The 12,572-nt window shown below is 50.0% G+C and overlaps 1 protein-coding gene across 2 annotated transcripts in view; it reads right to left on the reverse strand.

Annotated features, from left to right (window-relative positions):
• Positions 1 to 10,800, reverse strand: part of dag1 (dystroglycan 1) — a 33,352-nt gene extending 22,552 nt beyond the window's left edge. Inside the window, exon 1 of one of the 2 annotated variants that reach the window (XM_008408248.3) lies at positions 10,288 to 10,800. The gene's annotated coding sequence lies outside the window, so the exon portion shown is untranslated. The remainder of the gene's footprint in view (positions 1 to 10,287) is intronic. The other variant, XM_081606765.1, reaches the window with a different exon arrangement.
• Between the last annotated feature and the right edge of the window lie 1,772 nt (positions 10,801 to 12,572).

The raw sequence follows: 12,572 nt of genomic DNA on the forward strand, positions 1-12,572 counted from the left end.
CGGCGTTCCGAAACAGCCGCCGGCAGGAGGCGGAGCGGAGGCGGAGCAGAGGCGTCCGACCTCCTGCTTCCATAAACACGGAGCAGGACGGATTATAGCTCCGGAGTTACACAAGCAGACGACCTGCGGCGCCTGGAACGCCACAAACAAGATCTCTATCTGTGGAATCATCCTGAGTGGAAAACAGGCCCCACCGAGACAGACATCCGGACTGAACCGGCAGCAACCGGGACATCGGGCCGGCCCTGACCCGACCTTCACCGCTGACATGCAGCGGTCTGAAAACATCGTCGGGATGGACTCAGGAGCCCCGGGCCCCTCGGGCCCCCCGGCGCTCAGCAGCTTCTCCTAAATGAGGATTTAATTTGAGGCGAGGCCCAAAACAAATAAACAGCCGTAAGAAGGAAAGCAGCAGGAGGGAATCATGGGAATTATGGTTCTGCTGCAAACGCAGCCAAACATGCGTCCACTTTGATCAGAGCCTCTCAGTGTGTGTGTGTGTGTGTGTGTGTGTGTGTGTGTGTGTGTGAGACAGAGAAGATGCTAACGGCTCATAAGGGGAAATGTTGAGACTCTTTTCATTATAACGATGCAACTGCTGCAGAAATGAAACATGAAGGCGTCCCTCAGGGAGGCAGAGACATAATTACTGCTGAAGAACTTCTGATTACAGTCTGAGCTTCTCCCTCGGTCCAATCCACACCGGCTAAATCTGCAGAGATCAGTCGACAGCAGAAGGTCCAAACAGCTGATCTGACACTTTACTGAACCTCCAAACCAAAACCAGTCAACGAGGCTGCAGGCCTGGACTCACCTGGAGGCTGCTGGGAAATCCTGGAAACTAACGTTCCTGTTATAAAACGGTGAAGCAGCAGCGTTCAGCTTGTTCTGTCCGCTTTCACCCGACTCCGGTCCGTCTGCCTATAAACTCCGGTTCGGTTGTGAGGGGTGAACGCTAATTGACCTCTGACCTCTGGTCCTCTGGTCCTCCAGACCTGGGACTGGGTTCTGCTGAAGTGAACTCTGGTTCAGTTTGAACACCAAGCGGACCAGAGACCGCTCCAAAAGCAGGAAGTGGACTACAGCGCAGGGCATTCTGGGTAAATCCAACCAAAGCTAACATGCTGAACTAAAGGCAGCAAGCAGAGATTTAAAGGTTCCTGGATGAGTTTCTATTATTCTGGAACAGGAACACAAAGCATGAGCAGCTCAGCGTGTGTGTGTGTGTGTGTGTGTGTGTGTGTGTGTGTGTGTGTGTGTGGTCAAACCGGACCACCAGCTCAGACATGATGGACCCTGACAGCTGGCAGCAGCAGGTCACGTGTGTTTGGATGTGTGTGAGCGACAGCTGCTTCCAGCTGCTGCTGACTGAAAGTGACAGCTGGGAAACAACAACACACACACACACACACACACACACACACACACACACACACACACACACACACACACACACACACACACACACACACACACACACCCAGTTTGCCTTGCAACTGTTCAGATCTCACAGCCGTTTTTGTTTTCTTCACCTTCCTGCTGGAAACTTGAACTGGATCTTCACACTGATTCTATTTTCGTTTTTATAATTTTCATTTTGTCCAGATTTTCCACATATTCAAGTTTTTGTCAGATTTGATATTTTGGTGACTAAAAACCATCGAAATCGTTTCGCTCAGCCGGCGGTGAAAACATCGGCTGGGCTTCGTAAAGGACAGCGACCGTCCCAAACGCGGCGGTCCTGTGAGGCGCTGATGTTGTGTAAATATTGGTTTCCATGGCGACGGCTCGGGGTTTGGGTTCAAACGGCTGCAGCGGCTCTGAGCTCCACGTCAGACAGAAATATCCTCAGAGGTCAAGCGCGTTTCGGTGAAAGGCGTCTCACCGCTCATCATCTGCACGGCGGACCGGGTTCGGGTTTTATTTTTACTCTGTGACTCATTCAGACAGAGGAGGCGCGGGTGGGAGCCTCCAACCGGCCGGCCCGGTTTAGAACCACAACTTTGACTCACTGGCACAGATTCATCCACGCAGCGTCTCACTCACAACCATCATCCTCCCAATATTCGTCTCATCTCACACAGAACGCTGCAAAATCCTGATTCTGTAAAATATTATTATTAAGCATGATGTGCATCAGCCAGACAAACTATCCGTTTGGTGTTAATTTCATATATTTACATGGAAATGCTAATGAGTTAAGGCCCAGTTTTAAAAATGCTCATCAATGTCCAACATGAATAAACTGACCAGTCAGGACAAACTGGTCCGATCTGGGTCCGCTGCCAGAAACCGAGATGCCTCCAACTCTGGAACGCTGTGCCTCCAAACGGATGTGTGTGTGTGTGTGTGTGTGTGTGTGTGTGTGTGTGTGTGATGGCTCTGCAGTGATGGGCATCTCATCCCATCCTCCCTGCTGATGCAGGTCATCAATTCTCATCTCACCTGCCCGCCTCTCTGAGCGCAGCGAGAAATACCAGAGCAGAACCAACCAATCAGCTGCAGACACCTTCAGCAGGGATCTGCTGCGTCACACACACACACACACACACACACACACACACACACACACACACACACACACACACACACACACACACAGTTTCTCTGGATCGTTTCTGTTATTCCGTCCTGACTGGGACGGTCTCATCCAGAACCCGGCTGGTCGGGACTTTACACCCAGTTTGTCAATAAATCTTCCCAATGTGACCTCTGACCTCTGACAGTAGCCGTGTTCCTGACCTGGAAGCAAACTTCAGTCAGTCATTTATTAATGAAGTCAGAACCACGGAGCGTTTCAAAAAGATGTTAATCACGAAGTTATAAAATTAGAAATAACCTCTCCTAATCTAACTAGCAATTTATTATCCAATTAATCAATAAATCATCAATAAGTCGTTAGTGCAGCCCTAACGGCCATTTTTAATGGTTCAAACACCAAAAATAGCTCAATATTCATTCAACTGTCCCAGCGCTGCAACAGAAGCTAACCGCTACGATCTTCCACATCTCCAGCCAATCAGCAGTAAAGAAAATGAGCAACGCGCTTCGATTGGCTGCTTGCAAACAGCAGCCAATAGCGTGTCAGGGAGCAACGCTGAGCCATTTCAGCTTCAAGCTTCAGTTTCTTTCATACTTTAGATTTGATCTATGAAAGAAATTCAGGAGTAATAAGGAGAAAAATCTGAAAATCCTGAACAAGAACAGCTAGAGGTCAACTTTAGGGGTTGCCCTTTGACCCCTCTCAGAGATCCAAACACCTCATCATCATCCAGGTGGAGCTGAACGACAAAACCTGTGGAGGAATCATCCATGAAGGACCAACATGGCCGCCGTTTATCTGCTCCCTGCTGCTCCGTCTTGAACCAACATGGCCGCCGTTTGTCAACTCCCTGCTTCTCCGTCTTGAACCAACATGGCCGCCGTTTGTCAACTCCCTGCTGCTCCGTCTTGAACCAACATGGCCGCCGTTTGTCAACTCCCTGCTGCTCCGTCTTGAACCAACATGGCCGCCGTTTGTCAACTCCCTGCTGCTCCGTCTTGAACCAACATGGCCGCCGTTTGTCAACTCCCTGCTGCTCCGTCTTGAACCAACATGGCCGCCGTTTGTCAACTCCCTGCTGCTCCGTCTTGAACCAACATGGCCGCCGTTTGTCAACTCCCTGCTGCTCCGTCTTGAACCAACATGGCCGCCGTTTGTCAGCTCCTTGCTGCTAAGTCTTGAACCAACATGGCCGCCGTTTGTCAACTCCCTGCTGCTCCGTCTTGAACCAACATGGCCGCCGTTTGTCAACTCCCTGCTGCTCCGTCTTGAACCAACATGGCCGCCGTTTATCAACTCCCTGCTGCTCCGTCTTGAACCAACATGGCCGCCGTTTGTCAACTCCCTGCTGCTCCATCTTGAACCAACATGGCCGCCGTTCGTCAGCTCCCTGCTGCTCCGTCTCGATGTTCCAGGCTCCAACATCAGACTCGTTTCCTGGGCGTTGAACTGGAAACTGGCGGCTGCAGAGATCAGGATCTGTCGGCCCTTTGAAGCCGTTGTGTGGCCAGCAGCGGGATCTGGGCGTACCATCTGTTTGCCTTATCGCCCTGTAAAGCTGTGCTGCATGTAACCGCCCCCACCCCGTCCTCTGCGTCGCCCTGAGCGGACGCTCCCTCCTGCTGCATCCATCCAGCCCTCGTTTCCTCCTCCATCCTCGCTCTCTCACTTTCTATTAACCCCGTCTTCTCCCATCAGCCTCCTGCCCAATAAATCATCTCATCGCATTCGCACATCGCGGCTCCGGGTCGTCGCTGCCTCCTGCTACATGACTGACAGCTGAACGGGGGGGAATAAACGTGCTGATGAAGGTGTGAATAACAGGATGAATACATGACATCCTGATTCTGATCACAAATCCGCAAACGGGATTGGAGCGTAGAATATGGGCTGATATGGATATTAATATCGGCCCATATTTCAGAGCTGCATCGACGATTGTTTCAGTAATCAATTATCCTATTGATTATTCTGACAATCAGATAATAAAAATGTCAAATTCTGAAGATTTTTCCATTAACCACTCATCTTTTTATGCAATAATTGAAATCATTTTTTAAAATTCCTTTATTAAATATATTGTGTTGCCTAAAAGTCAATATCAGCGTTTTTAGCTTTTTGTTAAAACGATGAACCTGCAGCTGGAAAAACATGAGAAACGTTCAAACCATGTCAGCCTGGAGCCGATCTGATCATCAGGTGACTAATCAATAACTGATAATGATTATGAACTTACAAAAGCTTCATTAACAGCCTCAGATAATGAAATAAATAAAAAATCAATATTCAGGAATTTCTAGGAAGTTTTCTCTGATTTGTGTTTTAACTTTGTAACTTTTTACCTTCTAAAACATTTTAACCTTAAACATCAACATTTCAGCCACAGAGTGAATCATCGGCGAAAAGCTTCATGTTTCAATGCCAATAATAAGTTTACAGCAGCAGAAGAAACCATAACGTTAAACTGGATGCGGTTTGAATCTGACCTGCTGAGGTTGAGGGACGTTCAGGGACAGTGGGAATATTCAGCTCTGCAGCAGCGCTGATCCTGGACCAGTCAGACCGCTGCTATTTTAAAAAGCTGCTGACTCGTTCACACCTGCAGCGTTTGTGCAACCTGAGGCTTCACTCCTGTTTGGGTCAACACACATGCACACACACACACACACACACACACACACACACACACACACACACACACACACACGTACACACACACACTGGGCGTGTGAAGTGGGTCGACTGTTGTTTGACTGTCAGATTTAACAAGTCGTTTCCTCTCAGCTCTCATTTCCTCGGCCGGCTGTGTTTGTTTCCCACCGAAGCTTCAGCGGCTCCCAGTTTGTCCAAGTCAACACACACACACACACACACACACACACACACACACACACACACACACACACACACACACACACACACACACACACACACACACACACACACACACACAGTATTATTTTAAAATGGCTGCACACCGACAGAAGATCTGCTGAGTTTTCTGCAGATTCATCTGCTCCACATCATGGGAACTAAAATCCTTTTTGTGGATAATTTGAGACGTTTGGAGAATCCGTCCATGAAGAACCAGACCAAACATGGGTTTTGATTTATTTTCAGTTTTGATTTATTAATTTAAACCTGGTTTTATTCTTCATCCAACAGGAAGTCCTTCACCAAACCGGAGGTTCTGGTTCTGGTTCTGGTTCTGCACCATGTGACATTGCAGTCAGTCTCCCAGGCTGCACCCCTCCTCTCTGGTTGGGGTTGCTGGTGGAGCTGGATTCCTTCACAGCGGACCGAGCAACGCTCCTCCACCTGCGGCTCCGTTCCCATGGCAACCAGACCCGGTTGGCCCGTCGCCGCGTCTCAGCCGGACGTCATGGCGACTCCTGGAGACGGTTTACGAGCCGCTCGGATGCTTTTACCGCTTTGTTGTCACGGAGATCCCAGGAAAATCCCACCGTCTGATTAACCAGCCGACAGAACCGACATCAGGTCCAGAACCAGCGTCCCGTCCTGCTGGGACCGGACCGGTCCCGGCCGGGTCTCCCGCTCCTGGCAGGCAGAGCGTCATGGCCGACTAGCTAACCGTCTGGCTTGGTTTCCAGAAAGCGAGGCAGCCAGTGATCAGCAGTTAACGTCCCTGAACTAATTACGGCCCAGAACAGCGACACCAACCCGTCCGCCGCCAGGCCCACAAGGAACACTCAGGTTTCTCTGCCTGAACGCATCACCGAGCATTTTCATTTGGTTTAAATCTGGAGGAGCTTCCAGGTTCTAACACTTCCTGTTCCTGCTACGCCTGCAGGAAATGATGATGGGTAGTAAAGTTAACGCTCAACTGTGTTTTATTGAAATGGTTTTACTGAAACATTTTATCTGTTTTAGTTTCTAAATGATTTCAGCAGAAGATTTCATCGGTTTCCTTGCTGCAGCGCCTGAATCAGAAAATCCATCCATTTGTTATTTTTTGCAAAGCACAGATCAGAGATTAGGGCTAAAACAGAGACCATGATTAAATTAAGTCTTACTATTTAGTTCTGTGTTTTCTGGGCGAATGTTTGTGTTGCGTTTCTGGGCTGTTAACGAATGCTAACCGCTATTAGCAGCTATGGAGGGAGGCTAACTGCTATTAGCAGCTATGGAGGGAGGCTAACCGCTATTAGCAGCTATGGAGGGAGGCTAACTGCTATTAGCAGCTATGGAGGGAGGCCAACTGCCATTAGCAGCTATGGAGGGAGGCTAACCGCTATTAGCAGCTATGGAGGGAGGCTAACCGCTATTAGCAGCTATGGAGGGAGGCTAACTGCTATTAGCAGCTATGGAGGGAGGCTAACTGCCATTAGCAGCTATGGAGGGAGGCTAACTGCCATTAGCAGCTATGGAGGGAGACGACAAGCGACAGAAAGAGGAGCCACAGAAGGATGACTGCAGATGGAGCTGGTGTTTCACATCAACTCGTCATCGATGATGCAACGCCGCCTCAGCAGGAAACATCCACCACATGCAGCGAGCGCGTTCACTCCTGCTAACAGCTAACCGTCTGCTCCCGGTGCAAAACTCTAAACTTTAATCAGAGAATCTGATTCGCTACAAACAAGGAAATACCTTCTGGTTAATGTCGGACGTTTTCTGATGAATAAGAGTAATGAGGTAAAAAAGAAAGTTTAAAATAGTTTTTCATACTTCACACTTCAAAAGAAACGGCATTGTTTTTTACTAACCGTTTGTCTTGTATATTTGTTTTAGTAGCTTAAGTAGCGACTACAGTACAGAACAAGACAACATTTATTTGATTAACTGTCGATAGATTACTAAAATAATCATTTACAGCAGCCCAATCCAGATATTCTGAAGAAAATGCAGTTTGGGAAGCTGAAGTACCTCAGAGCTATGCTAGCTGACACGCTATTGGCTGGTCAGGCGCATCATTCATTTCCTTGCTGCTGATTGGCTGAACCCCAAAGGGCAGCGACATGGAGGACTGATGGCTTCTGCGGTTTCCATGGTTTCCACTCTGTGTTAAGGTATATTTGGTGTTTTAACTATTAAAACAGACGGAGGCGTTAAGGTGGGGGTGCTCAGGTACTCGCTGACGGCAGTGACCTTTGACCCCTACTGACACATCCATTCCCCTGCAGCTAATATCTACTGAAGTCCAAGCAGTTCTCTGCAAATTGAGATAAAATGACAAATTTGTGATATATTGTGAAGGTCCAGTGACATGAACTAAGCCCGTTTAGTTCGGATCCGTCCAGAACCCGTCCTGTCTGCAACATTCCCTCTGTTGGGATCAACCGATCGGATCCCAGCTTTACTGGATCCGCTCTGCACTGATCCAGGAAAACTGATCCAACTGGTTTTAGGAATATGAAGGGATGTTCTGATCCGACCCGTCAGAGGAGAAAACAGAACCAATAGAGAACAGAACCGGGATCAGCTGATGGAGGAGAAACCGTCCAGCAGGAGGAAGGAGAGGAGAGGAGAGGAGGTTCTGCTGCTGGCTCGGACCTGAGCTCTTCACCCGGTACTGAGACAGGCAGAGAGACAGAGAGAGAGACACACACGCAGAGAGTCACACACACACACACAGAGACACACACCACCTCTACACAAAGATCTTTCTGTAAAAGTTAAACAAACATGAAGAAAACGAGCAGCGAGCGGAAAAAACATTGTGTCAGAACACGAGGAGCAGACCTCTGCACCAGAACCAGAGATCCAACCAGAACCAGAGATCCAATCAGAACCAGAGATCCAACCAGAACCAGAGATCCAATCAGAACCAGAGATCCAACCAGAACCAGAGATCCAATCAGAACCAGAGATCCAACCAGAACCAGAGATCCAACCAGAACCAGAGATCCAATCAGAACCAGGCAGAGTTTCAGGTAAATTAATGCTGAGCTCGTTCCACCATTAAGATTCTGGTCCAAACCGTCACTCAGGACCTAAAATCCAGTGATGATGTCACTTCCTCCAGCAGAGCAGACAGAACCACCCAGAAGTTCTGGAAGCATTCTGGACCTTCCAGTTCTTCCTGAATAGAAACCCAATCCATCTGATCAGCTGGTTAAAAAGCAAACTCAGCCGTCTTCATGCTTTGACTAGACCGTTTCTCCCATGTCCTCCCTGGAGGAAGATGGATCCTTAAGTAGCTTCTAATCCAGCAGATCCGACCGTCTGGAGGTCAGAACAGCCGAAACGCGACCCAGAACAGAACCGGTCCAGCCGAACCGAGAGCATCAGAACAGAGAGACAGGATTTCAGCCTCCAGAACTGGACTTCCTTTGGTTCTGGTCCATCAGTCCAGTTCGCTTCACATTAAAAATTTAGGCTTTATTAGTTGTAAAAATAAAACTGATTTAGAAAGAAATCGCTGAAATTTCCAGGTACTGCTGATGTCCTTGAATGCACCATCAGTTTGTTCTGTTGGTTCTGTTCAAACGGATCCAGGTTCTTCATTTTCAGGTCCAGAAAGCAGGACAACCGGAAGGTTCCGGAATATTTTCTGCTCTCCAATCAGGATTAGATTAAATATTACAAGAGTGTTTATTAATTATTGATCAATTTATTAACATTATTGGTGTCAATGGAGAAAATAATTCACTAGTTTAAAATCTCTGGTCCAAATGATCCTGGAACGACTCTGGGGTCGGTAGAACCATGATCCGGATCGCCTCGAGGAAAAACACACACACACACACACACACACACACACACACACACTCAGAGCAGCAGGTGAGTGATTTACGTCACCGTGTCTCCAGAACAGAACCGACTGTGATGAACTGAGAAAGTACTGATTGGGTTCCCAACAGAGGCAAAGCGGACCTGTAGTCCTCAGACAGGGGAACGGCCCGCATGGGGCCCGCATGGGGCCCATCCTCAGAAACAGACTCCCGTTTCTTTACTTCAGCGTCAGAGGACATGACGTCACTTTCAGCTGACAGTCAGGGGGTCAAACCCAAAGGTCAGCAGCTAAAACCTCCCTGGGACACCCGAGAGGCCCAGAAAGCGGCCAAGGACACGTTCAGGTCCTCCTGGGTCACATCAGGACCGAACCCCCGGCTGGACTTCCGCATGTCCGGGTGTCCCTGAAGGCAGCAGGAATCGTATCCCTGGAGGGAAACTGCCGGAGGTTTGTGGACCCTCTGTGTCCTCGCTGTCAAACGTCTCCATGGCAAAGCCAACGTGAGGGGAATCAGGACGAGGCGCGCGCCCTCCCGGTGCGCCCCGGCGCGCGCACGCGCCCCCTTACCGGCCCGTTATCGCACGCGCCCCTTCACCGGCCCGTTATCGCTCGCGCCGGGTTCGTGACCGGCAGAAAATGGAGCGAGGACCGGTGAGGTCACCGAGCCCCGCAGGCTGCGGGAGTTCCGGGTCTGCTGCCTTCAGGAGCCCAAAATAACTCCGGAAATCACAGCCCGAGAGGCCCGGGCGGCGCTGTCCGTCCCGCATCTATCACGCACCTGTTCGGCGTGGAAGCGCGTGACCGCCCGGATAATGTCACGGACAAGAGCCCCTCCAAAACCGAAAAACAAAAAATCTCTACCGAAGCTGGAGCGAGTATCCACGGAGCCGCGGCGCTCAGCAGGCGCTCTGCCCGGACTCCGGGCTCCGTCTGGCGGCTGCAGCAGCTCCGGGAGCCGCCGCTGCTGCGCGCAGACAGCGGAGGAAGAGCAGCTGAGAAAAAGAAGAGCGAAAACAAGGAAGCGAGAAAGGAAGGAAGGGAGACTGACCGTGAAATTCCTCCCCGGATCAGCCCTCCTGTCCCCCGCGGTGGCGGCGCTCCGTGCGCGGCTCCGGCGGACAGATATAGCTCTGTGCTCGGTGTCAGATCTCCTCGGTCCCTCCTCCTCCTGACAGGCTGCTCCAAAGTTAGCAGCAGCAGCGCTCCTCAATCAATCCAGAGGTCTCCGAACCGGGACCAGAACGCGAACAAAGCAGCAGAATCTTCCTCCGGAACCAGAGGGACGGGATCCGCGGGATGTTCCGGAATCTCATGAAAAACGGCGTTTCTCCTGAAACCAGCTGAAGGACAGCCGACGTCGGAGCTCAGCAGCCTCCACGGCAGCCAGAGTCCCGATCCCCGGCGGTGCTCCGCGCAAATGTCCGCTGCTTTCCACCCGGAGGAGGATGAGGAAGAGGAGGAGGAGGAGGAGGGCAGAGCCCAGCATTTTCTCAATGACTCCTCCCACAGGCTGCTGCCTCCTCCTCTTCACCCACTGAATGCGTTCTGGTTCTCCTCTGGACGGTTCCGAACCGCTTCCCTCCAGCAGAACCCGCCTGGTTCCGACATCCCAGTTAGAAATGGGGTTTTTCTGAGAATCTGCCAGAACTTTTCAGCTCCTCCCACTGCCTCTCCTTCAGCAGTTTCATACTTCATGCCTCTCTACATTGTAGCAGCGCTTCAAATAAAGCGTAATTGGATATAAAACCTCAGCTAATGAATTCATAAAATCAGCTTTTATGATCTGCTTCAGCAGCAGTTTTTAAAACCATAACCTCGCTCTGCCACAGAGCTCGGTTTCCCCATAAACGCCTCATCATCGGGTCCATGTTAAATATTACATCAGTGATGAACGACCACAGATTCATCCTTTAAACCGGCCAGGCTGTTAGGAGGCCTGGAGGAGAAAACATGTCTGATCTCTGAAGCACCAGGAGAAAAAAGCTTCATGTCCCAAAGAGATGTCCAACCGGATCCGGTTCTTCTCAGAACGTCTGAATCATTTCTATTTGGTTCTTGGTAAAAGACTACAAACCATTTCTTCCGCTAGCGCTAGACTAGCATGCCTGTTTTGGTTACCCAGAATGCCCTGCACTGTAATCCACTTCCTGCTTTTGAATGCATAAACTCTGGTCCTGCCTGAATGTGAACGCCAAGCGGACCAGAGACCGCTCCAAAAGCAGGAAGTGGACTACAGCGCAGGGCATTCTGGGTAAATACAACCAAAGCTAACATGCTAGCCTAGCGCTAGCAGCAGAAATGGCTCCTGGTCTTTAGCCTAAAGAGAAATCCTCCAACCGCTAAAATCCTCCATCTTGTTTCCATCTGGTGAAGAAGGAAGTTGCTCTCAGTGTCTTCAGAGGTTTGTGTGTCGTTTCCTTCAGTGGTTCTTGGTGCAGCGCCCCCACAGGCCAGGAGGGGAACAGGTTGGTTTGACTCAGAGCAGCTGGAGGTGGAGCAGATGTTCTGGTTCCAGTAGAACCCGGTCGACTGGACCATCAGGAGGGGAACAGGTTGGTTCAGAACCACAGCAGCTGCAGGTGGAGCAGATGTTCTGGTTCCAGTAGAACCCGGTCGACTGGACCATCAGGAGGGGAACAGGTTGGTTCAGAACCACAGCAGCTGCAGGTGGAGCAGATGATGGAGTTTAAAGCTTCAGCTTCTCTGCTGCTGAACTGATGGATCATGTTGAACGTTTTTACTCAGTGATTCTGGATTTGGGTTTATTCTTCACACATTAAAAGATGATGAACTTTGAAGGCCGTGCTTTCTTCACATGTCAGCATTTAACAGGTTAAAGGTCACGGGAACCTGCTGACATGCAGTTTTTATCTCAGGAACAACTGAAGCACCAAAGGCTCCGGTGGCGAAGTGTTCGACGCCATCATGATCCGTTCATCCGGATCAGTTCAGGAATCTGTTCGCTAAGCAGCAAACAGCCTGCTGCTAGATTTATACGGAAATTCATAAAAACCAGATCAGATAATAACTGAGAATCAGTCAACATCCTGCTGGCTGCTGAAGGCGCCAGGGAGAAACTCCAGACTCCGTGTTGGGAGTCTGCTGGGAGCGTTGTCCTCCACAGGTTCTGGTTCTGGTTCCATCCTCCTCTCCCGCTCTCTTGATTAGAAACGGACTGTAAACCTGAGCTTTGCTGCAAACGTCTGCAGGCAGAGCGTGAGCTTCGGCAGCAGAAACGCGGCTGATGGATGTGTCCTGAAGGGAAGGTCGACAAGGTCCGGAATTCTTTAATAGATTCCCAACGAAGCGCTCCGAGTCATTTTCTCCACTCCC

The sequence above is a fragment of the Poecilia reticulata genome, chromosome 5 (assembly GCF_904066995.2).
Source record: "Poecilia reticulata chromosome 5, P_reticulata-male-v2, whole genome shotgun sequence".
In the NCBI taxonomy this organism is placed as follows: domain Eukaryota; kingdom Metazoa; phylum Chordata; class Actinopteri; order Cyprinodontiformes; family Poeciliidae; genus Poecilia; species Poecilia reticulata.